Genomic DNA, 24,238 nt, shown 5'->3' on the forward strand with positions numbered 1-24,238 from the left:
CAATGCCAGATCCGAGCCGTGTCTGTGGCCTACACTGCAGCTCATGGCAACGCCGGATCCTCAACTCACTGAGCAAGGTCAGGGACCGAACCCACAACCTCATGGTTCCTAGTCGGATTCCTTAACCACTTAGCCACAACGGGAACTCCGAATTGAGTGGATTATATTGAAAAATTTTTGAATATTGAACTGTCTTTGCTCCCTGGAATAAATTCTACTCAGTAGGATTTATTATATCTATATCTTTGTATATAGATATGAAAATTTTATATGTGTATATATAACTCATATCTAATTTTTATATATAATATGCTATATATTACATATCTCATATGTAACATGTATAATATATTTTATACCATGACCAAGTTGGGTTTGTAATATTATATTTACTTATATACTATATTATTTATTATGTGAAGTAATATTTGTGTTTATTTCCATTAGAAATATTAATTACTTTTTACATGCTATATTCATTAGATTTGAAGTAATACTGACCTCTAAAAATTAGTAGAGAATTCTTATTACTTTCTCTTGTTTTCTGGAAGAGATTGTGCAGAATTGGTGTTAACTCTTCTTTAAACATGTGGTAGTATTCTACAGCATTCTTCAGGAACAGGGTGAGCCTGAAGATTTAGAGTTGAAATTACAAATTAAATTTCTTCGATAGTTACAGGGATATTGAAATTACCTATTTTATATTGAGTTAAGTTGTGGTAGTTTATGCTTTTGAAGGAATTGGTTCATTTAATCTAAGTGACCAAGTTTATGTGTATAGAGTTATTTTTAATAACCCTTATTATGCTTTCAGTGTCTGAGAATCTGTAGCAATATTTCATTTCATTATTGTTACAGACAATTTGTGTGTTCTCTTTTCTCTTCCTCCGTCTTACTAAAGGTTTGCCAATTTTATTGATTTTTTTTCTTCAGAGAACCATCTTTTTGTTTCACTGATTTCGTTCTATTGTTCTGCTCTTTTCAGTTCCATTGATTTCTGCTCTTGTGTTCATTATTTTCTCCTTTTTGTTGGCTGTGGGTTTATTTTGCTAGTTTCATAAAGTGAGAGCTTAGATTATTGATTGGATATTTATATGTAAGCATTTGGTGCTATAAATTTCCCTCTCAGCAGTGTGTTAGCTGTGTCTTACAAAATTTGGTGTGTTGTATTTTATATTTCTTTTAATTCATTTAAAAAAATTTCTTTTCAGGCTTCCTCTTTGACCCAGAATTATTTTCAAAAATGTTCTGTTTTCAAAGTATTTGGATAGTTTCCATTTATCTTTCTATTATCGACTTCCAATTTTGATTACATTGTGGTCAGAGAACACATTCTCTGTGAGTTCAGTTATTTGGCTTTTAATGCTTTCTCTAGGTATTACATTATATATACATAACTTACCACAGTCTGCTAGTATTGATATTTTACCTTTTGAATGAGATACAGTTTTCCTCCCTTTAAGTCCTGTTACCATCACCTATTTATAATTACTTTAAATATTTCCTCTATATAGTACTTTGAGAAGTACATCAGGCAGTATTATTATTTTTGCTTTAACTAGCAAATAATTTAAAAAAGGAGGAGGAAAACTTCTTGTATTACTCTAATTTTAATGTTTCCAATGTTTTTTCTTCCTTTTTGATGTTCTAAAATTACTTCTTTTATCATTTCTTTCCACTTTAAGGACCTTCTTAGCCATTCTTTTTTTTTTTTTTTTTTTTTAGAGTTACATGGTAATTTTATTATATACTTGAAAGTTACTAAGACAGCAGGTCTTTAAATTTTTTTTTTTTTTTGGTCTTTTTAGGGCTATACCCCTGGCATATGAAGGTTCCCAGGCTAGGGATCTAATCAGAGCTGTAGCATCCAGCCTACGCCACAGCCACAGCAACATCAGATATGAGCCACGTCTGTGACCTACACCACAGCCCATGGCAACGCCAGATCCTCAACCCACTGAGTTAGGCCAGGGATCGAACCTGCAACCTCATGCTTCCTAGTTGGATTCGTTTCCAGTGTGCCATGATGGGAACTCCTAATTTTTTTTTTAATTTATTTTATTGAAGTTGGGCTGCAGTGGTGGATTAAACTGCTGTACAGCAAAGTGATTCAGTTATACATCTGTATACATTTTTAATATTCTTTTCCATTATGGTTTATCACAGGATATTGGGCATAGTTCCCTGTGCTATACAGTAGGACCTTGTTATCTACCCATTCTACATGTAATAGTTTATATCTGCTAATCCCAAATTCCCAATCCATCCCTCCTGCAACCCCCTCCCCCTAGACAACCACAATTCTGTTCTCTGTATCTGTGAATCTATTTCTGCGTTGAGTTTTGGTTTTTTGTTGTTGTTGTTGTTGTTGTTTTTACTTTTGTCCTTTCAGGGCTGTACCCGTGGCATAAGGAGGTTCCCAAGCTAGGGGTCTAATGAGAGCTGTTGTTGCCAGCCTGCATTGGAGCCACAGCAGTGCCAGATCCGAGCCAGGTCTGCAACTGACAGCACAGCCCATGGCAACGCCGGATCCTTAACCCACTGAGCAAGGCGAGAAATCGAACCCACACCCTCATGGTTCCTAGTCAGATTCGTTTCTGCTGCACCACGGTGGGAACTCCCTATTTCTGTTTTGTAAATAAGTTCATTTGTATCATGGTTTAGATTCCACAAATAATGATATCATATGGTATTCATCTTTCTCTTTCTGACTTACTTCACTTAGTATGACCTAGGCCCATGTTGCTACAAATCTAATCATTTTCTTCTTTTTTATGGCTGAATATTCCATTTGTGTGTGTGTGTGTGTGTAGATGTAGATATATATCACATCTTCTTAATACACTCATCTGTTGATGGACATTTAGGTTGTTTCCATGTCTTTTCTAACCTTTTTTTTTTTTTTTTTTTTGGCTTTTTAGGACAACACCCATAGCATATGGAAGTTCCCAGGCTAGGGGTCCAATCAGAGCTACAGCACAGCCAAAGCAACATAGGATCCAAAACGCATCTGTGGCCTACACTGCAGCTCCCAGAAACACAGGATGCCCAACCCACTGAGCAAGGCCAGGGATCAAACCCACATCTTCATGGAAACTAACTGGATTCGCACCACAACAGAAACTCCCTTAACCATTCTTTTAGGGTTGGTCTGCTAGTGATATATTCTTTTGGATTTCTTTTATCTGATAATGTCCTAATTTCCCCTTTATTCTTGATGGATACATTTGCTGGGTCTAGAATTTTGTGTTGACTGTGCTTCAGCACTGGAAAAATGTTATTCCAGGAGTTCCCGTAGTGGCACAGTGGTTAACGAATCTGACTAGGAACCACGAGGTTGCAGGTTTGATCCCTGGCCTTGCTCAGTGGGTTAAGGATCCGGCGTTGCCATGAGCTGTGGTGTAGGTTGCAGATGCGACTCAGATCCCGAGTTGCTGTGGCTCTGGCGTAGACCTGTGGCTACAGCTCCAATATGACCCCTAGCCTGGGAACCTCCAAATGCCACGGGAGCGGCTCTAGAAAAAGGCAAAAAGACAAAAAAAAAAAAAAAAAAAAAAAAAAAAAAAAAAAAAGTTATTCCACTACCTTCTTATCTTTATGTTTTCAGATAAGAAATCCATTGTCACTTGAATTACATTCCCCTATAGGTAAAATGTCATTTCTGTCATTCTGCTTTCAAGGTTTTTTCTTTGTTGTTAATTTTTAAGAATTGGATTATGTAGATTTCTTTGGATTTCTAATGGTTCAGGTTTGGGAAATTTTCAAACCCTGTTTCTTCAAATAGTTTTTCATACTCAGGTTTTTTGTTCTATTCCATCTTGTCCTGGAACTGGAAACTCACCTTAGTAAATTATGTTATCCCATCCTTACAGGCTGGGTATGCTTGAGGGTAGCTGTATTGTTCTAATCAATACTTTGTGCCCTTCTGAGACTAAAGACCTCAGTAACTGACCCATACTTTACAGAAAGTACAAGGGTCCCATATCTTCATATGAGGTCCTTTTGCATTTTCATAATTTCTCATTGTAAGCCCTATTTTTCCATGTTCATTAAAACAAAGGATTTTAGGGAGCTCCCATTGTAGCTAAGCAAAAACAAACCCAACTAGTATTCATGAGGATGTGGGTTCAATCCCTGGCCCCACTCAGTGGGTTAAGGATCTGATGTTGGTGACCTATGGTGTAGATTTCAGATGCAGCTTGGATCTGGCGTTGCTGTGACTGTGGGGTAGGCTGGCAGATGTAGCTCCAACTTGACCCCTAGCCTCAGAACTTCCATACACCACAGGTGTGGCCCTAAAAAACAAAAAAACAAAGGATTTGATAGGGATAACTAAACATGCTTCATTTTTGATGTTCAGACTTTTACTATCACAAATGATGCTGGGGGCAGGGGCTGGGGAGAGCCAGCTGTATAGTGTTTTCTGTTCTAGAACTCTTAACTTTTGTAAAATAAAGTCTTAAACGTGTGATTCAAGGGGCATGTTGCATTTTAATGTTTAGCATGTGCTGGCACATTCTTTTACAGTTCACACTCCCACTAGTAATGCATGAGGTGCATGTCTTTACACCACTAATTGTTAGAGATTTTTTTTGGTTTTGCAAATCTTATCAGATTAATAAAGAAAAGTATTGTGAATTTGCTTGATTGTGAGATAAGGGTAGGTGATACATTCTTTCTTTTCTTTTCTTTTTCTTTTCCTTTTTTTTGGGGGGGGTGGGGCGCGCACCCATGGCATATGGAAGTTCCCAGGTCAAATTGGAGCTACAGCTGCCGGCCTACACCACAGCCGGCAGATCCAAGCCACATATGTGATCTACACTGAAGCTTGCAGCAATGCCAGATCCTTAACCCACTGAGCGAGGCCAGGGATTGAACCCACACCCTCATGGATATGGTCAGGTTCTTAACCTGCTGAGCCACAACAGGAACTCCAGTGGTACATTCTTTCATCCTCTCACAAGCTGTCCCCTATCCCTCTTTTATAAGAATGGCTTTGCCCATTATCCTCTATGACTCTTGTTCTTTTTTCTTCCAGTTTGGTTGAGATATAATTGACATATAGCACTGTATAAGTTTAAGATATGCAGCATAATGATTTGATTTACATGTATTGTGAAATGATGACCACAGTAAATTTAGTGAACATTCATCACTCCTATAGATACAGAATCATCCTTGTGATGAGAACTCTTAGGATCTATTCTCAACAACTTTCAAATATATCATTCATCAGTGTTAACTATAGTCAACCTGTTATGCATTGCATCCTCAGTATGTTATGCATCACATCCTCAGTACTTATTTATCTTGTAACTGGAAGTTTCTGCCTTTTAACCACCTTCCTCCAGTTCCCCCACACCTCACTCCAATCTCTGTAACCATAAATCATATCTCTTTTTCTGTGAGTTTAGGTTTTTTGTTTGGTTGGTTGGCTAGTTGGTTTTTAGATCCCACATATAAGTGAAGTCATACAGTATTTGTTTTTCTCTGTCTGACTTATTTCACTTAGAAAAATGCCCTGAATGTCCTAAGGTCCTTAGGCAGAATGTTGCCTATTGGAAGAATTTATTTTTTTATGGCTGAATAAAATTCTATTATATATCTGTATATATGTATGGGGATATGTGTATTTATATTTATATTACAACTTCTTTATCCACTCATCTGTTGATGGACACTTAGTTATTTCCTTGTCTTGGCTATTGTGCATAATGTTGCTATGAACATGGGGGTGCATGTATCTCTTCAGCACAATGTCATCATTTCCTTGGGATATATTCCCAGAAATGGAATTTCTGGGTCATATAGCAGTTCTATTTATAATTTTTGAGGAACTTTCATATGAATTTCATAGTGGCTGCATCAATTAATTTTCAGTTATGACGTGTTCTTTATCGACTATGTAAATAAGCTTTTTGTGTATTAGGAAGTCTAATTGTTGGAGAGAGTGTTGGAAATCATTTCTCCCAGTCTTTTTTACTTTGTATATATTGTATTTGTATTTTGCCACAGCAGTGCATACCAAAGGCAAGAAGCATAGAAGTATAAATTTTTAATAAAGGACTTAAAAATCTAACTAAAAGAGAAATATACTATATGCATTTGATGGGGAAGCTATATTTGAAGATATCAGTCCTTTTGATGTTAATATGTATATGTAATATACAATTTCAGTCAGTACCCAAGATTTTTGTTTTTGCTGAGCCCAGAGCCACAAATATTGGCAAGAAATGCTTACAAAAAACAAGTAAGAGGAGACTTATGCCATATACTAAAAGTATATCATAACTATACTAGTAAAAAAAAAGTATAGCATTGGCACAAAATTTTTTTAAAAATCACTGAAAGATGGGTGATTTTACAAGTAGATTGAAACATGGATGTATTTTAACTTGGAAAAGATATCATATTTAATAAATATCTTGTCCTAATCAAAGATATCATGAGTTCCTGTTGTGGCACAGTGGTTAACGAATCTGACTAGGAACCATGGCCTTGCTCAGTGAGTGGGTTAAGGATTCGGCGTTGCTGTGAGCTGTGGTGTAGGTCGCAGATGCAGCTTGGATCCCGAGTTGCTGTGGCTCTGGCGTAGGCCGGCGGCTACAGCTCCAATTCAACCCCTAGCCTGGGAACCTCCATATGCTGAGGGAGTGGCCCTAGAAAAGGCAAAAAGACAAAAATAAATAAATAAATAAAGATATTAGAAGAAAATAGAATTGGATGCCAATAATATGCTTTATAGAGGAATAAATTGCCAGTGGGTTTTAAATCCAGATGTAGGGTTACAAGCCAGATCATACAAAGATTAGGAAGACTATCAAGGGAGATCGTCTTAAGTTAGATAGAAATCTCAGAATGATAAAGAAATGGATTGGCAGATTTGGCCACATGGTAATACTTTAGCATATTTTCTTTGGGTCTTTTATATGTGCACTTTTATATTATTGAGGTGATGCCTCATAATTTTTTCCCTTCCTTGTTGTTTCCCCATGGCACACACAAATTCAAAAACATCATTTCAGGGAGTTCCTGTTGTGCCTCAGCAGGTTAAGAACCCGACATAATATCTGCTGTGAGGATGCAGGTTCATTCCCTGGCCTCACTCAGTGGGTTAAGGATCTGGCACTGCCTCAAGCTATGGTCATAGATGCAGCTCCCATCTGGCATTTCTGTGGCTGTGGTGTAGGCCAGCAGTTGCAGCTCCAATTTAACCCTTAGCCTGGGAACTTCCATATGCCACAAGTGCAGCCCTAAAGAGCAAAAAAATAAAAATAATAAAAAACCAAAAATGTCATTTCAGTGTCTCTGTATATTCCATTTTATGCATGTGCTGTCGTGTATTTAACACTTAACAGTTTTTAAACAAAAGTCACCATTCCCTTAAATTATATTTCAAAAGTAGAAAACACATTCCATAACCTCTTTTTTTCATATTTTTAGTGTTGCACCAGTGGCATATGGGAGTTCCTAGGCTAGGAATTGAATCAGAGCTGTAGCTGCCAGCCTGTACCACCACCATAGCATTGATTGGTCCGAGCCATGTCTGTGACCCACACCACAGCTCACTACACCTCAGATCCTTAACCCACTGAGTGAGGCCAGGGATAAAACCTCATTCTCATGGATGCTAGTCAGATTTGTTACCACTGAGCCACAACGGGAACTCCCCATAACCTCTTGAATAGAAATTTGACACATAAGACACATTGCCTCCTGTGATGCCAGCTCTCAGGATGAGGTAGTCAGGTGCCATGTGCCAAACTAGACCTTGTGCGTGCATATATAACCCAGTGGGAAAACAATGTTTCACCAAATGTTAGTGTCATAAATCAGGAAGGAAATTAGTAGGACTTCTCCCTACACCATAAATATGGAAGGTAAAGTAGGCTATTCCAAGGACCAGGTGTGGATTACGTATATGTAGAAATTAATGTACAAAATCAACAATGTATCTGGGACATTTCCTCTGATAGTACCCTAAGAATTTCATAAATACTTTTAAGGAGTTTTAAGAGGAAGAATAAAAATTTGATTTCTGCAGCTTTGCTATACAGCAGGAATTGACACAACACTGTAAATCAACTATATTTTAATTAAAAAAATTTTGATTCTGCAAATTAGGGCAGTAGTGTCCATGTCAAATGACATTCTGGGACAGATGACCAGAAGGAAGAAGGGTACCCTTTGCCCAGTCACAACTTGAGGTGGTGTGGCTACAGGCAAGCACAGGTTTCCACTGTATTTTCTCTCTGAATAGAGATTTTGTAGAGCCATCATGCATCTCAACTTTTGCAGTGCACTTGAAAAAGAAGTAACATAATGTAACAGTTAAATAGAAATACAAACAACAAAAAATAAATAAACCTGCATTTGAATAAAAAAATTGGGGTTCAGGGAGTTCCCATCGTGGCACAGAGGTTAATGAATCCGACTAGGAACCATGAGGTTGCGGGTTCGGTCCCTGCCCTTGCTCAGTGGGTTAATGATCCGGCGTTGCCATGAGCTGTGGTGTAGGTTGCAGATGCGGCTCAGATCCCATATTGCTGTGGCTCTGGCGTAGGCCAGTGGCTACACCTCCGATTCGACCCCTAGCCTGGGAACTTCCATATGCCATAGGAGCGGCCCAAAGAAATAGCAAAAAGACAAAAAAAAAAAAAAAAAAAAAGAAATTGGGGTTCAAATCCATAAACTGCCATGTACCTGTTGTTAGTCATGAGATCACATTTTCCATTTGTAAAAGGAAGGTGTTGGATTTTAGGTTATTTCTGGGGTCCCTTCAAGCTATAACATTCTGCTATTATAAATTCTTTTTTGTGTGTGTGTCTTTTTAGGGCCACATCCATGGCATATGGTGGTTCCCAGGCTAGGGGTCTAATTGGATCTACATCTGCCATCCTACACTACAGTTACAGCAACACCGCATCTGAGCTGTGTCTGTAACGTACACCACAGCTCATGCCACCACTGGATCCTTAACCTGCTGAGTGAGGCCGAGGATTGAACTTATGTCCTCATGGATCCTAGTCAGATTTGTTTCCACTGAGCCATGACAGGAACTCCTATTATAAATTCTTCCTGGCAGTCCTATAATTATGGAAAGATGTAACGGTGATGTCAGTTTAATGAAATCACATTCACCATTGTCAGTTACCATGACCAAAGAACACATTATCTGTTAGTTGTTTAGTTAAGCCTAGAAATGGGACTTTAGTAGTTTGCTGTGAGGCTATGTCTTCCTTCTTGTCTAGCTGTTTCATAAATGCTATAGGACAGGGGTGAGTGAACATGCATAGTTAGACTGGCAAGTGGAGGCAAATGAGTCCCAATGATTTCTGATGGGGAGGAGTTGTGGTGTGCTCGGTCTAATCCAGTGAAACAGTAAATTTAGATAGATAGATAATATCAAAGAAGCAAACAAAGAATATCTGTTTAAGCAAGTAGAGAAAAGAAAACCCTTTCACTGTTGGTGGGAAGGTAAAGTGGTGCATCCACTGTGGAAGACAGTATGGAGGTTCCTGAGAAAACTAAATTTAGAACTATGGTATGATCCAGTAGTCCCACTCCTGGGCATATATCTAGAGAAAGCTGTAATTCAAAAAGATACATGTTACCCCAGTGTTCATTGCAACACTGTTTGTAATAGTCAAGACATGGAAACAACCTAAATGTCCATTGACATGTGTATACATGTGTGTACAATGGAATATTACTCGGCCATAAAAAAGGTGAAATAATGCCATTTGCAGCAACACGGATGGCCTTAGAGGATATTATATTTAGTGAAATAAGTCAGACAAATATTTATATATGGCATATAAAAAATAAATGAATATAGCAAAACAAACAAATATAGAGAACAAACTAGTGGTTACAAGGGAAGGAGAGGAAAAGAAAGAGACGCAAGATGGGACAGGGGATTAATATATACAAACTACTATGTATAAAATAAACAACAAGGACATATTGTACAAGACATGGAAGTACAGCCATTATCTTAAAATAACTTTAAATATATTAACTATAAAAATACTGAATCACTATGTTGTATACCTGAAACTAATATAATATTATAAATCAACTATTCAATAAAAATAAAATTTAAGAAATTTAAAATAAAAAAAAATTAAACAGGAGTTCGCTGGTGGCATAGCAGATTAAGGATCTGGCATTGTCACTGCTGTGGCTCGGGTTGCTGCTGTGGCATGAGTTTGATCCCTGGCCCAGGAACTTCTGCATGCTGCAGGTGCAGTCCCCCCCCCAAAATTAAAAAAATAATAATTTTTTTAAAATATCTGTCTCTTAACCAGTAACTTTATGCAAATTTCTGAAGGTACAGTAAACAAGAATGGGAAAAATGAGCCCCAATTAATCAAGCAATGAGCCTCTCTATCTTGTGGGCCAGCAAGTGTTCTTGGCCTGAGCAAAGAAGACCTAGGAAGAAGCAATTTCATGGAATTCCATGGTGGCTTATTGGGTTAAGGACCCAACATTGTCACTCTGTGGCTTGGGTCACTGCCATGACAAGGTTTTGAGGCCAGAGAGCTTCTGCATGCCATGGGCATGGCTAAGGAGGGGGAAAGGATGTAGTTTCTTGACAGTAGGGAGATTATATTAGAAGAGGGAAGAAACACTACTGCATGTTCTGTTATCCATGATAAAAGTCACTTTGGGCATATTTTTACTGTTCATATTCCATTACCTTTCCATATTAGTACTATAATAATCTTACCTGTTTCTACAAAAAAACTTGCTGCATTTTGGCAGGAATTGCACTAATTCTCGGTGTCAATTTGAGTAGTATTAACACCTTCATATTAATACATTAGTATTAGCATGTTGACCTTCCAGTCCATGGACACACTGTGTTTATCTTTTGATTTAGATTTTGATTTCTTTCATCATTGTTTTGTAATGTTCAAAATACAAGATTTATACATATTTGGTAAGATTTACAACTAAGTATTTTTTAAATGAGTGGTTATAAATAATGTTGTATTTTTAATTTCAGTGTCCACGTGTTTATGATAACATAGAGAAATACAACAGATTTTGAGATTTCGTACATTGATTTTTGTGTCATGGGACCTTGCTATCCTCACTTACTGGTTCTAGGAGTTTTTTGTGGATATCTTGGGATTTTCTCCCTAGATCATCATGTTATATGGAAGTAGCAGCAATTTTCTTTCTTTCCTTCCAATGTATGCTGTTTATTTCCTTCTCTTACTTGTTGCACTGGTTGGAACACCAGTATATTCCAGACTATATTGCATAAGAGTGATGAAAGCAGATAACAATTTAGGAAAAAAGCATTCTGACTTTTCATCATAAAGTATAATGTTAGCTGTAGTTTTTTGCGTACTTTTTCTCAAATTGAGGAGGTTACCTTGTATTCCTATTTGTCTGAGACTTTTTACCATGAAGCGATGTTGAATTCTATCAAAATTTTTTACCCATCAGTTTATATGATCATGTAGTTTTCCTTCCTAGTCTGTCAGTATGTTAGATTACATTACTTGATTTTCAAATACTGAACCAGCATTGCATCCCTAAAATAAAACCTACTTGATCATGATGTATAGTTATTTTTATATATGCTTGATATATTGGCTAATATGGTGTTAAGGATTTTTGCATCTATTTTCATAAGAGATTTTGCAGACGGCCAACTTCTTGCATCCTTTCATGGCTGAAAGAGGGTAAGTGTGCCCTCTAGGATCTCTGATAAAGGCACTAATACCTACCATTCATGTGTGCTCCACTCTCATGACCTAATCACCTCCCAAAGGCCCCACCTCCTCATACCATCACTGTGGGGGTTAGAGTTACTGTTGCATTAACTTTGATCACACGGTTAAGGTTGTATTTTCCCAGCCTCTCTAGTATAAAGTTACCATTTGTAATTAATAAATATCTTAGTGGAGACACTTTGAGACTATGATGCAGGTAGCGTCTTTTTCTTTATACCTTCATGTAGGGAAGGTGTGAGGTCTCAGAGCCAACTCTCCAAGCCATCCTGTTCCACCTGTGCATGCAGCTTGGGTAGCACAATAGTGGTAGTGTCAGGAGAATAAACAGGGAAAACAGAAGAAGGCCATCTTCTATCAATGTCAGGATTTTGTGATTGCCCAGGTTGGGGAGAAGAGGAGAGACAGAAGAAGAGAGAGGACTCACAGAAAGAGAGACAATTCCATAGGGCCCACAGGGATGGAGAGGGAGACATGAAAGGAGAATCCAGGTTGTAAATCTTGATTTCTCTGGTGAACAGTCACCTTTGACAAGGAAGGTAGATACCAGTGAGTTGTACAAGAGGACATTCCATCAAAGAATTGCAGACTGAAGGGTAGAAAAGAGAACAAGACCAGAGAAAAAGATTTGGGAGTGACCACAGGTGATTACTAACATTTAATGAGCATGGATCAATTATCTGAAAAAAAGAGATGAGCTCAAGATAGATTTGGGCCCATGCCCATAGTTTGTTGGAAGAAGGAATCATTGAGACAGACTGAAGTGGTGAGAGATGAGAAGGAATCTGATCATGAAGAGTGATGGTATCATGTATAAAGAATAGTTCAAGGTGGTGGCTGTGATCAGCTGTGGTAACTAAGAGCTGAATGGTCAGTGACCTGGGGATTTTTGTGACTATGGAGTCAGTCTGGTGGTAGGGATAAGATCCAGATTTGGATGGGGAAGAGGGGAGTGCAGAGGCTGGAGGTTGTTGGGTAGTCATTAAACTGGGCCTATCACCCCAGATTATTATGAAACATAGGATAGAGAATATGGTATGTGGCTAGCACATTGGAGACACTCAAAAAAAAAATCTTTTTCTGCTTCAAGGACAAACAGAAGACTCTTCAATTTCAAATAGCTCTAGGTCTTATTTTCTCAAAACCTGGCCTATAATCACCCCTGAGGCCCTAAAACCACAGACCCTGAGCCTCTGTAGCTCCCTGGAAGAGCAGCCTGGTCCTGGGGCCCCTCCATGCCCTGGCTGGCCTGGCTGGGGGTGCTCCAAGCCCCAGAACAGCCTTGAGAGGAGTCAGGGCTGCTGCCAGGCTTTGCCACTGGCCCTCCTGTCTCCAAGTCAGGGTCCCTGCCTGACAGCTCATGTTCCCCCGGGCCACCTGCCTCCCTGCCACGCACTGATATGGGAGATAATGAGTCAGAGTCTTTTCCTGCGTGTGGACTTTCTCTTCCACTGAAAGAGGAGAGACCAGCCCTGCCTTCTCAAGCCTGGGCCCTCCGCCTAACCCAACTCCCAGGCTCTTCTGACCCTGATCTGGCGTAGCCCATGACTCGGTTAGTGCCATGTGGACCCTAATTTACCTCGACAGCCCCAGATGTAGACACTGCTATAGCCAGAGTGCAGCCCATCTGGTGATGTTGTGATGTGTTATGAACATTGCTTGCCTCTTCACAAGTGCATTCATCCCCGACCCCACAGTCTAATGAGGGATGTTGGGCCGCACGATCTCTATGGCAGAGCCCACCAGGAAAGTGGCCTAATATCCTAGATGGAGCCCTAGGCACTGTGGCCTCCATGCAGTGTCCCCATGTGTTGACCTGGTCACAGCCACAGAGGACACCCATCCTAATGATATTCACTGAACCATGTACAAGTAAATGGATAAACAGGGTGATTGTAGATTATCCCCAGAAAATAAAGCGGGTAAGTAATTGAGAATAAAGGTTGGGGAGCATCCTTTATAAAGTATAGCCATGGGAGGCCTCTCTGAGGAGGGAGCAGCATTAAACCCAAAGGATGAGGGGGAGCTGTCTTGGGAAACAGGCAAGGCAGATGGAAAGGGTCCCCTCTGAAGTCCTGGTGTCATGGTGACCTACCAGTGGGCTCCAGGGTCAGTGTGAAGATCACATGTTGAGTGTGCTTAGGTAATTTAAAGCAAGTACAGGAAAACAGCTAAAAGAAAAGGCATCACCCATTTTGGAGCTGAGAGCGGGGTCAGCAGTGGGGTGGGGAGGTGTGGAAGGGCTGCACCCTCTTCCTCTGGAGAAACATCAACACAATCTTAGAAATTACATTTCCCCAGAAGAGGAGTGAGCAGTCTGCCCAAGCCCCGTGACCTGTGATGGAACCCCAGCCTCTCCCCCACCTTTCACCGGGAGACTAGACAGACAGCCCCTCCCTCCTTTTCTTCTCTCCTCCACCCCTGATGCCTTGGCTCTTAAGACTGCAGCTTGGCCCCAGGCCTTCCAACTTGGCCCAGCCCAACTTGGACGCCCAATTTGGACACCCAGGGACACCCATCCCCTCCAGGCCCCAAAGGGTGCTGCCCCCCCAACCCCCCCATCGCTCCCTTGTGTCCTGTGTCTCCTAGGTGGTGGGCACTCCTGGACTAGCAGCCATGCTGGGACCACCCTGCTGAGCTGCTCTGCTAGCTGCTACTGCTTCTTTTTTGTCTTTTTAGGACCATACCCACAGCATAGGGAAATTCCTAGGCTAGGGGTCAAGTCAGAGCTGTACCTGCCAGCGTAAGCCACAGCCACAGCAATGTGGGATCCAAGCCAAGTCTATGACCCACACCACAGCTCATGGCAATGCTGGATCCTTAACCCACTGAGTGAGGCCAGGAATCAAACCCTCATCTTCCTGGATACTAGTTGGGTTCGTTACCACTGTGCCACCACAGGAATTCCTCGGCTAGCCCCTTCTTGAGGTCTCCTCTTTCAGAGCTTCTTGGTCACCTACCTCTACCCATTGGCACGTGGCTCCCATACTGGAATGTGCTAGGAACATGTGATGTGCAGGTGGGTGAACCAGCAGCCACAGTGCAGACATGGGGGCCTCACTTAGGAAGGTTTGGATTCTGCCTTAGAAGAAAGGCATGGAGGTTTCAGACCCTGGGAAGTAGACAAGGGCTCCCTTCCCTTGCTGCTGATGCCACCTCGGGGTTAAGCCCTGCATGTGACTTGCTAGGACTGGGCCCTGGTCAGCATTGCTGCCCAAGTTCTCAAAGCCCCCTGCAGACATTCCCATCCTGCCGTCCCACCCCCTACATTGTACACTGAAGCTGTACCTCATCCTTCTGCAGTTCACTTTGCAGATGTAGTTCATGCTGCTGAGAGTTTTCCTCCAAGACAGTGTAAGGACAGCTCTGGGTCTTCCTTCAGCCCTTTCCTCAGCTGCAGTCATGAGAATTACCTGAGGGAACGTGTGAACACCTAGTCCAGGTGCACAGAATAGGCACTCAGCAAGTACCCCTTCCCTGCCCCCTTCTTTTGGGAATCCCTCAGGGTGTTAGTTCCAAGTGCAGTGTCTCCTCTCTCTGCTCTTGGCCCCTGAGGTTCAGCAAGGAGCAGGTGCCCTGCAGGCTCTGCTCTCCAGCTGATCTCCTACTTCAAGGCATGGGGTCTTCAGGACAAAAACCAACCAGCTTGTGGTTGCCAAGGGGGAGGGGGGGAAGGAGAGGGAAGGATTAGGAGTTTGGGATTAACAGATGCAAACTAGTATATGTAGGATGGATAAACAAGGAGGTCCTACTGTATGGCACAAGGAGCTATATTCAGTATCCTGTGATAAACTATAGTGAAAAAAAATGAAAAATTATATATACACACACAAAATTGTATACACATATATGTATATATTTATATATGTATATATACACACACACATATGTATATATTTGTATATACACAACAGAAATTGAAGGAACATTGTAAATCAACTATAAAAAATTATATATATATATGAATCACTTTGCTGTACAAAGTAAGTGCTCATTGAAAGTTTGCTGGTTGAATGGTGAGCTAAGATTTCTTGCAGGAGAAGAGGCTTGAAGGAACTCTGACTTGTGCAAGGCAGAGGTGCATTAGGGTGGGTAGAGGGAAAACCGATGGAAAAACACAGCAAAACCCAGGGAGGAGTGGGATGCAGCATGGTCTGTGTGGTCTGAGGGAAGAGGCTACATACCCATGCGTGCGGTGCCCTGCACAGGGAGACGCAGAGGGAGGGGCCTCTGCCTGCCGAGGTGGGTGGGGTAAAGAGTCTCCCATGGGAATATTTCAGAATTAAGAATGCAAAGTCTGATCTGTAGGACAGAAAAAAACAAGGACCTACTGTAGAGCATGGGAAACTACATTCATTATCCTGTGATGAACCATCACGGAAAAGAATATGAAAAAGAATATCTATGTATAACTGAATCTCTTTGCTTACAGCAGAAGTTAACACAACATTGTAAATCAACTACACTTCAATACAGTAAGTTTTAAGCCATTTTTCAGCATCAGGGTCTATTTCTCCACCAGGTTCATCATTCACTTCGTGGATGCCATGGAAACCCTAGCAGAGGTGATAATGATACTACTTTCCACTGTAGCTACTATTTACTGACCACCTACTACACACAAGGTACCAGGCTAAATGCATCAAAGAATTTTTCTTTCTTTGCCTTTTTTTTTTTTTTTTTTTTTTGGTCTTTTTAAGGCCTCATCCATGGCATATGGAGGTTCCCAGGCTAGGAGTCAAATTGGAATTGTAGCTGCTGGCCTACGCCACAGCCACAGCAACTTGGGATCCAAGCCGCATCTGCAACCTACACCACAGCTCACTGCAGTGCTTAACCCACTGAGCGAGGCCAGGAATCAAACCTGTGTCCTCATGGACACTAGCAGATTTATTTCCACTGAGCTGCAATGGGAACTCCACAGAATTTCTTTTAACCCCCCAAAAAACACCGAGAGGGAGGTCTCCCTTCCTGGCTCAAAGGCTTGCTCTTCATGAAGCTTCCCTACCCCTCCCCTCAGCATCTTCTGCACAGGACATTGCACTTTATAGAAGTGGAGTATGTGTATTCTGCTGTGACTTGCTTCTTGCCCTTAATGCGATTTATCCATCCAACCATGTAGCCATTGTGCACGCATTTTCCTGAAACTGGGAAACCGTTCTGCAGTTGATGAGCATGGAGTGGTTTCAGTGTTCTTAGGGGCTGGTGCCTGCCCCCCACCCCCACCACTGCTGCACCTGTGTGAGGACCAAAGAAAGTGGTACAGTCACTGGCATGCAAGTGCACTTCCTCTTTGCTAGGTCAGGACATGCAGTTTTCCCAAGCAGTTACAGCACATTTGACCTTGTCTAACACCACAAGAAAGTTCCATTTTTTCCATATTCTTATCCATACATGGCATTGTTCATTTAAAATGTTTTAGCCAGTCTGGGAGGTATAAGCTATTATCTCTTCATGGTCTTATTTTTCATTGATTTTTCACAGAAATTAAATTGTCATCGTTTTGGTTTTGATTTTTGTTTTGTTTTTGGCTGTTAGCCACAGCATGTGAAAGTTCCTAGGCCAGGGATTGAACCCATGCCACAACAGTGATAATGCTAGATCCTTAACTGCTAGGCCACTAGAGAACTCCAAAGTCTTTTTTTCTATGTCTATCAGTTTTTTTGTTCCGTTTCTGCAAAATTTCCACTTATTTCACTGGCCCATTTTTTCACTGTATTGTTTGTCTTTTTCTTAGAGTAAATCTTAGGAATGCTTTAAATAATCTGAGTACCATTGCTTAATCTGTTAAATGTTTGGTAAATATCTTCTCACAGCATGGTTTGTTTACTCACTTTATTAAATAGTTTTAATACTTTTAATGTGAAGCAGTTTAGCATTTATTTTATCTATATTTATCGATCATTTCCTTTATGAACACCATAAAGGAAATGATTTCATCTTGTTTAAGAAATTCTGGAGTTCCCGACTAGGAACCATGAGGTTGCGGTTCGATCCCTGGCCTTGCTCATTGGGTTAACGATCCGGCGTTGCCGTGAGCTGTGGTGTAGGTTGCAGACATGGCTCGGATCCCGCATTGCTGTGGCTCTGGCGTAGGCTGGTGGCTACAGCTCTGATTCGACCCCTAGCCTGGGAACCTCCATATGCCGCTGGAGCGGCCCAAGAAATGGCAAAAAGACAAAAAAAAAAAAAAAGAAAGAAATTCTTCTTCACCTCAAAGTCATACAGTATTTCCTGCATTCTCTTCTAGAACTTACAGAATTTAGCCTTAACTTGGGAATTTATTTTTGGTATGGTGGGGGTCCAATTTCATTATTCTGATTTGCATAATCCTTGTCTTAGCATGATATAGAGGGAAGTCTGTTCTTCTCCAACTAATCTGTAAAATCATCTGTCATATATCAAATGTCCATATATATGTGATCCTTTTTAGGTTTTCTATTCTGGTCTCCTTCTCTATGTGTCTATCCCTGTACCACTGACATACTGTCTGAACTCATGTCTTTATGTGATAGTCTGTTTCCCCTGTAGGACCTATCCTTCACCTCGCTCTTTTTCTTCAATGTGTGTTGAACTTTGTGCTTCTCAACAAATTTTGGAATAAATTTGCAAGTTACACACGCATGCACACACACACACACACGTGCACTTTACTTCCACATACCCTTTAAGATACTGAATGCAGTTATATTGAACCAATAAAGGTATAATGTATCCTAATTTATTGTCTCTGCTTCTTCAGACCTACTTCATCTCTGGGAGGCTTCTGTACATTTTTCATTGCATCCATTCCTGCAAACCTTCTATGATGCTATTGTAAATGACATCTTTTGTTTGCCTTTCTAAGTTTTTCTAGCTTAGACAATGAGTAGATTTTGTATGTTAATTCTGCATATGAAAGCATTTTATTTATTCTGGTAGTTTATCTGTAAGTTTATTTTCTACATATAAAGTCATATTATCCACAAATAAGGACAGGTTTTTCCTTCCTTTTAAACTTCTAAGACCTTTTATTTTAATTAATTAACATATTAATGTTTCCTTATTGCACTGGCCAAGATCATCAGGAGTTTGCTGGATATCAATGGTGGTAGTGTGACCTTATATGATTTCTTATCTTAAAGGAAAGACAGTCAGCATTATTCAGCATTTCACCAATCAGTGTGATATTGTAATTTTTGAAAAGATATCCTGTATCAGGTTAAAGATCTTCCTTCCTATTCCTGCTCTTCCAAGAGATATTTTCTTTCATCATGAATGGATGCTGAATTATATCAGTGTGTATCTTTTGAGATTGTCTTCTGAGTTTTCTTTTAAATTTATAACGTAGGAGTTCCCATTGTGGTGTAGCAGAAATGAATCCTACTAGTATACATGAGGATGCAGACTCGATCCCTGGCCTTGCTCAGTGCCTTGGATCCCATGTTGCTGTGGCTGTGGCATAGGCCAGCAGCCACAGCTCAAATTTTACCCCTAGCCTGGGAACTTCTGTATGCCACAGGTGCTACCCTAAAATAAATTAATTAAATAAATTTATAATATAGTGCGTTTATAAGGTCAAACTAGCTTTTATACATTGAATTTTATTTTGTTGGCTGTCAGTATTACTATAAAATTTCCATTTTTAATCTTAGGCTAAGATAATTGATTTTGTCCTTTCATTTTTAAACTTTAGTTTTTAAAAAATGGTTGATTAATAATCCAAATAAATACTATGTTACCACTTCTTTTAATGTTGCTTCTTGTATCTCACCTTTTCATGTTGGATTTATTTCTCTTTTTATTCAAGTATTTTCCCTGTTTTCAAGAGTCTGTGGACAGTGAATTTTCTGAGCCTCTGTGTCACAAACGTACATCACTGTTTTTCTTGAAAGATAGTTTGGCTCTTCATAGGTTCCAGAACTCCCCTCAACCCCTGTCTTTGAATGTCTTTGAATGCTCTTTGAATTCTGTATCCAATGGAAAAGGCTTCAATTTGATTCTCATTCCTTTGTGTGATGATTATTTGGAAAATATTTTATTGTGGGAAAATATACATAACATAAAATGTATCATTTTGACCATTTTTAAGTGTACATGCAGTGTATTAAGTACCTTCACAGGGTTGTATAAACATTGCCACCATCCACCTCTAGAACTTTTCATCTTCCCCAGTTGAAACTCAGTACCCATTAAATCCTACTCTTAGTTCCCTGTCTCCCAGCCCCTGGCACCTGCTATTCTGCCCCTAAGAATTTGACTGCTCTAGATCCTTCATATAAGGAGAATCATACAATACATGTTCTTTTATTACTGTCTTACTTATAATGTCCTCAGGGCTCATCCATGTTGTAACATATGTCAGAATTCCCTTCTTAAGACGTATCATTGTATGGATAACTTATTTATCTATCCATTCATTGATGGACGCTTGAGTCACTTCCACCTTTTGGCCATTGTGAATAATTCTTCTACCAACAAGGCTGTACAAATATCTCAAGTCCCTGGTTGAACAGATATACCCAGAACTAAAATTGCTGTATCATATAGTAATTCTATGTTTAATTTTTGAAGGAACCACTATGTTGTTTTCTAAAGAGACTGTCCCATTTTACATTCTTACCAGCAATGGAAAACGGTTCCAGTTTCCCTTTGTCCTCACCAATGCTTGTGATTTTCTGGATTTTTAAAGTTTTTTTATTATAGCCTTAGGAATGGCTATGCAGCAGTATCTCATTGCAGCTTTGGTTTGCATTTCTCTAGTGATTACTGGTGTTGAGTATCTTTTCATATGCTTATTATCCACTTGTATATCTTTGGAGAAATGTCTCTTCAAATTATTAACCCTTTTTTTGCATTGGGTTCTTTGGGTTTTCTATTGAGTTGTAGGAGTTGTTTACGTATTCTTGATATTAATGGATTATCAGATGTATATGATTTGCAAATATTTTCTCCCATTCCACGGGTTGCCTTTTTACTCTGTAGATGGTATTATTTGGTGCACAGAAGTTTTTAATTTTTATGACGTCCAACTTTTTTGTTGTTGCTTTTGGTGTCCTACCCAAGAAATCATTGCCAAATCCAATGTTGCCAAGATTTTTCTCTGTTTTCTTATAAAAGTTTTTTGCTTTTAGCCCTTTGATCCATACTGAGATAATTTTTGTATATGGTGTAATATAAGGGCCCAACTTCATTCTTTGTGTGTGAATATCCAGTTTTCCCAACATTGTTACTTGAAAAGACTGTCCTATCCCAGTCGAATGGTCTTGACACCATAGGTCTTGTAAAAAATTACTTGACCACGTATGTAAGGGTTTAATTCTGGACTCTATTTTATCACACTGGTCTGCCTATATGTGTGTCTTTATGCTGATACCACATTGTTTTATTTTGATAACTATAGCTTTGTAGTGAGTTTCAGAATCAGGAAATTCAAGGCCTCCAATGTTGTTGTTGTTGTTGTTCTTCTTCTCCTCCTCCTCCTCCTCCTCTCCTTCTTTTCTTTTTCTTCTGCCATGCTCATGGCATGCATATATTCCTGGACCAGGGATTGAACGCTTGCCACAGCAGTGACCCAAGCCACAGCAGTGCCAACACTGGATCCTTTAACTGTTGGACCATCAGGGAACTCTTATTTTTCTTTATCAAGATTGTTTTGACTTCTGATTCCTATTCTTTCGCATTTTGTGTCTTCCCATTTCTATTTAAGAATTCAGTCAAGCTTATGAAGATGTGTGATTTATCCATGTGGGTGGAAGATGTCAAAGAGGAAACCAGCTAGGGGTCTGGAGCCCCTAGTTGCTCAGGACCTGCAGGGACAGGACAGGCCATGCCCAGGCTCTGGGTACACCACCCAACAGGGGCATTCCCTAGATGCAGGAGAGACCCTCAGACTTCTCCCAGAACCTAGGCGTTAACATGTAGGAAAGAGGGTTTCCTATCCCATGTGGTATAGTCTGTTTAAGGTACACAGATGTAACCCAGCTTCTTCCCTCACCTGTGCCGCCAAAGTCCTCCTTGCTTATGATATCCTGGTTCTGATGCCCACGAGAACACTCCACATTGCTGATAAGCAAGTGGATCTCAGGAGTCAAGATGCAGTTCTAACATTTGTCCCCACCACTGGCGAGCACCTTGCCCTCGCCTGGACTGAGGTGTGGTCCACGGGGACCCTCTAGATTCAGGATGCTGTTGATGATACTCTGACACCACAATGGAGCATGGTGCACCCCACCAGGAACAAGGTGTGGTCATTGTCCGATTCCCTGATCATGAACAACCTCCTAATTTTGAGATTCCTCATGGACTGGGCCACCTGAAATTCTCATGGGATGTCACAAGTTGTGATTCTGTCTGTGAGCCCCTCTATGTACCTCTCCTGGAGCATCCATAGCCTATGAACTTCTCATGTGACTCTGACCCCACAGTAATTTCTCTGACTCAACACCTATCAGGGAGACTTTCCCATTTATCCTGACCTACTTCCCAATGGCTGCATTTATTTAAAAATTAAAGGGTGCAGAATTCCCTCTGTGGCACAGTGGGTTAAGAATTTGTCTACAGTGGTTCAGGTTGTTTGATCCCTGACCCAGTGCAGTGGGTTAAAGGATGTAGTGTTGCTGCTGCTGTGGTGTAGGTCAAACCTGGGACTTGGATTCAATCCCTGCCCTGGGAACTTCCATATTCTTCAGGGGCAGTGATAAAAAAATTAAAATTAAAAGGTGGGACGGTAGGTGAAGAAGGGCGATTCAGAGGTGTAGGATTCCCTTTCAAGACCATTTCAAGTTTATACCAGATATTTAAAATAATTTTAAAATTTGAAATATTTGAAATTTTAAATATAAAAAAATACTTAAAATTTATATTTTAAATTCTCACTTTTAATGAAATGCAAATATTCTCTTTTATTCTTGTCTTTTCCAGAGTTCTCAGGGGTTGTGGTCTCAGGCCATCCACTGGAGCAACAATGGGCCATTTCCAGCAGGGACGGTGCAGTGTTGCCCCCGGTGCCTGACTGCCACCCACCTCCAGAGAGTCGCGGTGTCTGAAAAGTAAGTCCCATGTTCATGGGTCCTGACCATGCTGCAGGGACAAGCGTAGTGAACAACTTGAGCAACAGAGCTTGTGAGGGTCCTGGGGACAGATGACCTGAAAATTGGGTTTAAAGCCAGGGAGGAATGGAGTGTTAATTTATCCACTCAAGTTCAGTGAGAGGAAATTATGAAATGAATTTCATGTGTATTAAGATTTGTGTTTAGAGTATTAAGCATTGGAGTTCCCACCGTGGCACAGTAGGTTAAGAAGCCAACTGCAGTGGCTCAGGTCGCTGCAGAGGTTTGCGTTCAATCCCTAGCCAGGCACAGTGGGTTAAGGATCTGGCATTGCCACAGCTGCAGCATTGGTTCCAGCTGTGGCTCTGACTTCTGATTCAATCCCTGGCCCAGGAACTTCCATATGCAGTGGGTGTGGCCATTAAAAAAAAGAAGAAGAAAGGAAATAGAATAGTAGACAGTAGCCTTAAAAGCAATGTGGGCTATAGTGAATGACCAACAGGTGATTTGATTTACAGGAGTGCAAAATTTGTTAAGCAACCCTGCCATCTGTAGCTTTCATGATTGATTTTTTTAAGTATTACAAGAGGAATTTAAACAAAAGTAGAAAGTCTCATCTTAACATAATACTTGCTTTTATTTCTAATGTCCCTCTTAGTTCTTGTCCCAAAATACAGTTTTTATCTAGTTGATATCAGAGCCTAGCAATTCTTTTGCCAAATAACTCTTCCTACAAATATCTTCATTTACTGTTTTGCCTACTCTTCATTTTGATAAACTTCAAATTTATAGAAAAAGGGAAAAATAATGCAGTGAACACATATATTCTTCAATCAGATTTACTAGCTGTTTGCCTAAACACACACACATACAGCTACGGACATTTGGGGAGATTGTAAATATGGACTTGTGTATGTTATGGATTGTGTGTGTACAGTTTTTTTTCTCTGAATCATTTTAAATTAAGTTGCAGGCATCATGGCATACTTTGCATTCATCTCCTAAGTTCATAAGCTGTCTTCACTATAATAATGTGTAATTCAACAATCATAGTGCTTTTCAATACATAGTCCCAACTCAGATAACCCTGGTTGTCCCCAAAATATTTTTTTTCTTCTTTGGCTGTCCTGTGGCACATAGAGTTCCTGGCCAGGGATCAGATTGGAGCCACAGTTGTGACAACACCAGATCTTTAACCCACTGTGCTGGGCCAGAAATCAAATGTGCGTTCCAGTGCTGTGGAGACACCACTGATCCTGTTGCACCACAGGGGGACCTCCCCCCAAATACTCTTTATAGCTGTTTTCCTTTATCTAGCATTTAATTAAGTATTAGGCCCTAAATCTGGTTGTGTCTCCTTAAACCGAAAACAAAACTCTGCTTCTGTCTATGTCTTTGGTGATGTTGATTTTTTTTTTTTTTTTAAGAAGCTAGGCTGTTTGTTTTGTACAGTATCTCAAA

The 24,238-nt window shown here is 40.2% G+C and overlaps 1 protein-coding gene across 9 annotated transcripts in view; it reads left to right on the forward strand.

Moving 5' to 3' along the window:
* Window positions 1-24,238, forward strand: part of OTUD7A (OTU deubiquitinase 7A) — a 313,215-nt gene that overhangs the window by 148,489 nt on the left and 140,488 nt on the right. For all 9 annotated transcript variants that reach the window (XM_085017243.1, XM_021098709.2, XM_085017271.1 and 6 more), the window contains exon 3: window positions 22,650-22,777. The gene's annotated coding sequence lies outside the window, so the exon portion shown is untranslated. The remainder of the gene's footprint in view (window positions 1-22,649; window positions 22,778-24,238) is intronic.

The sequence above is a fragment of the Sus scrofa genome, chromosome 1, assembly GCF_054392235.1.
Source record: "Sus scrofa isolate SSC_HxYL_T2T_F1_AM1 chromosome 1, Sscrofa_HxYL_maternal_Yorkshire_Landrace_v2.0, whole genome shotgun sequence".
NCBI classification, from domain to species: domain Eukaryota; kingdom Metazoa; phylum Chordata; class Mammalia; order Artiodactyla; family Suidae; genus Sus; species Sus scrofa.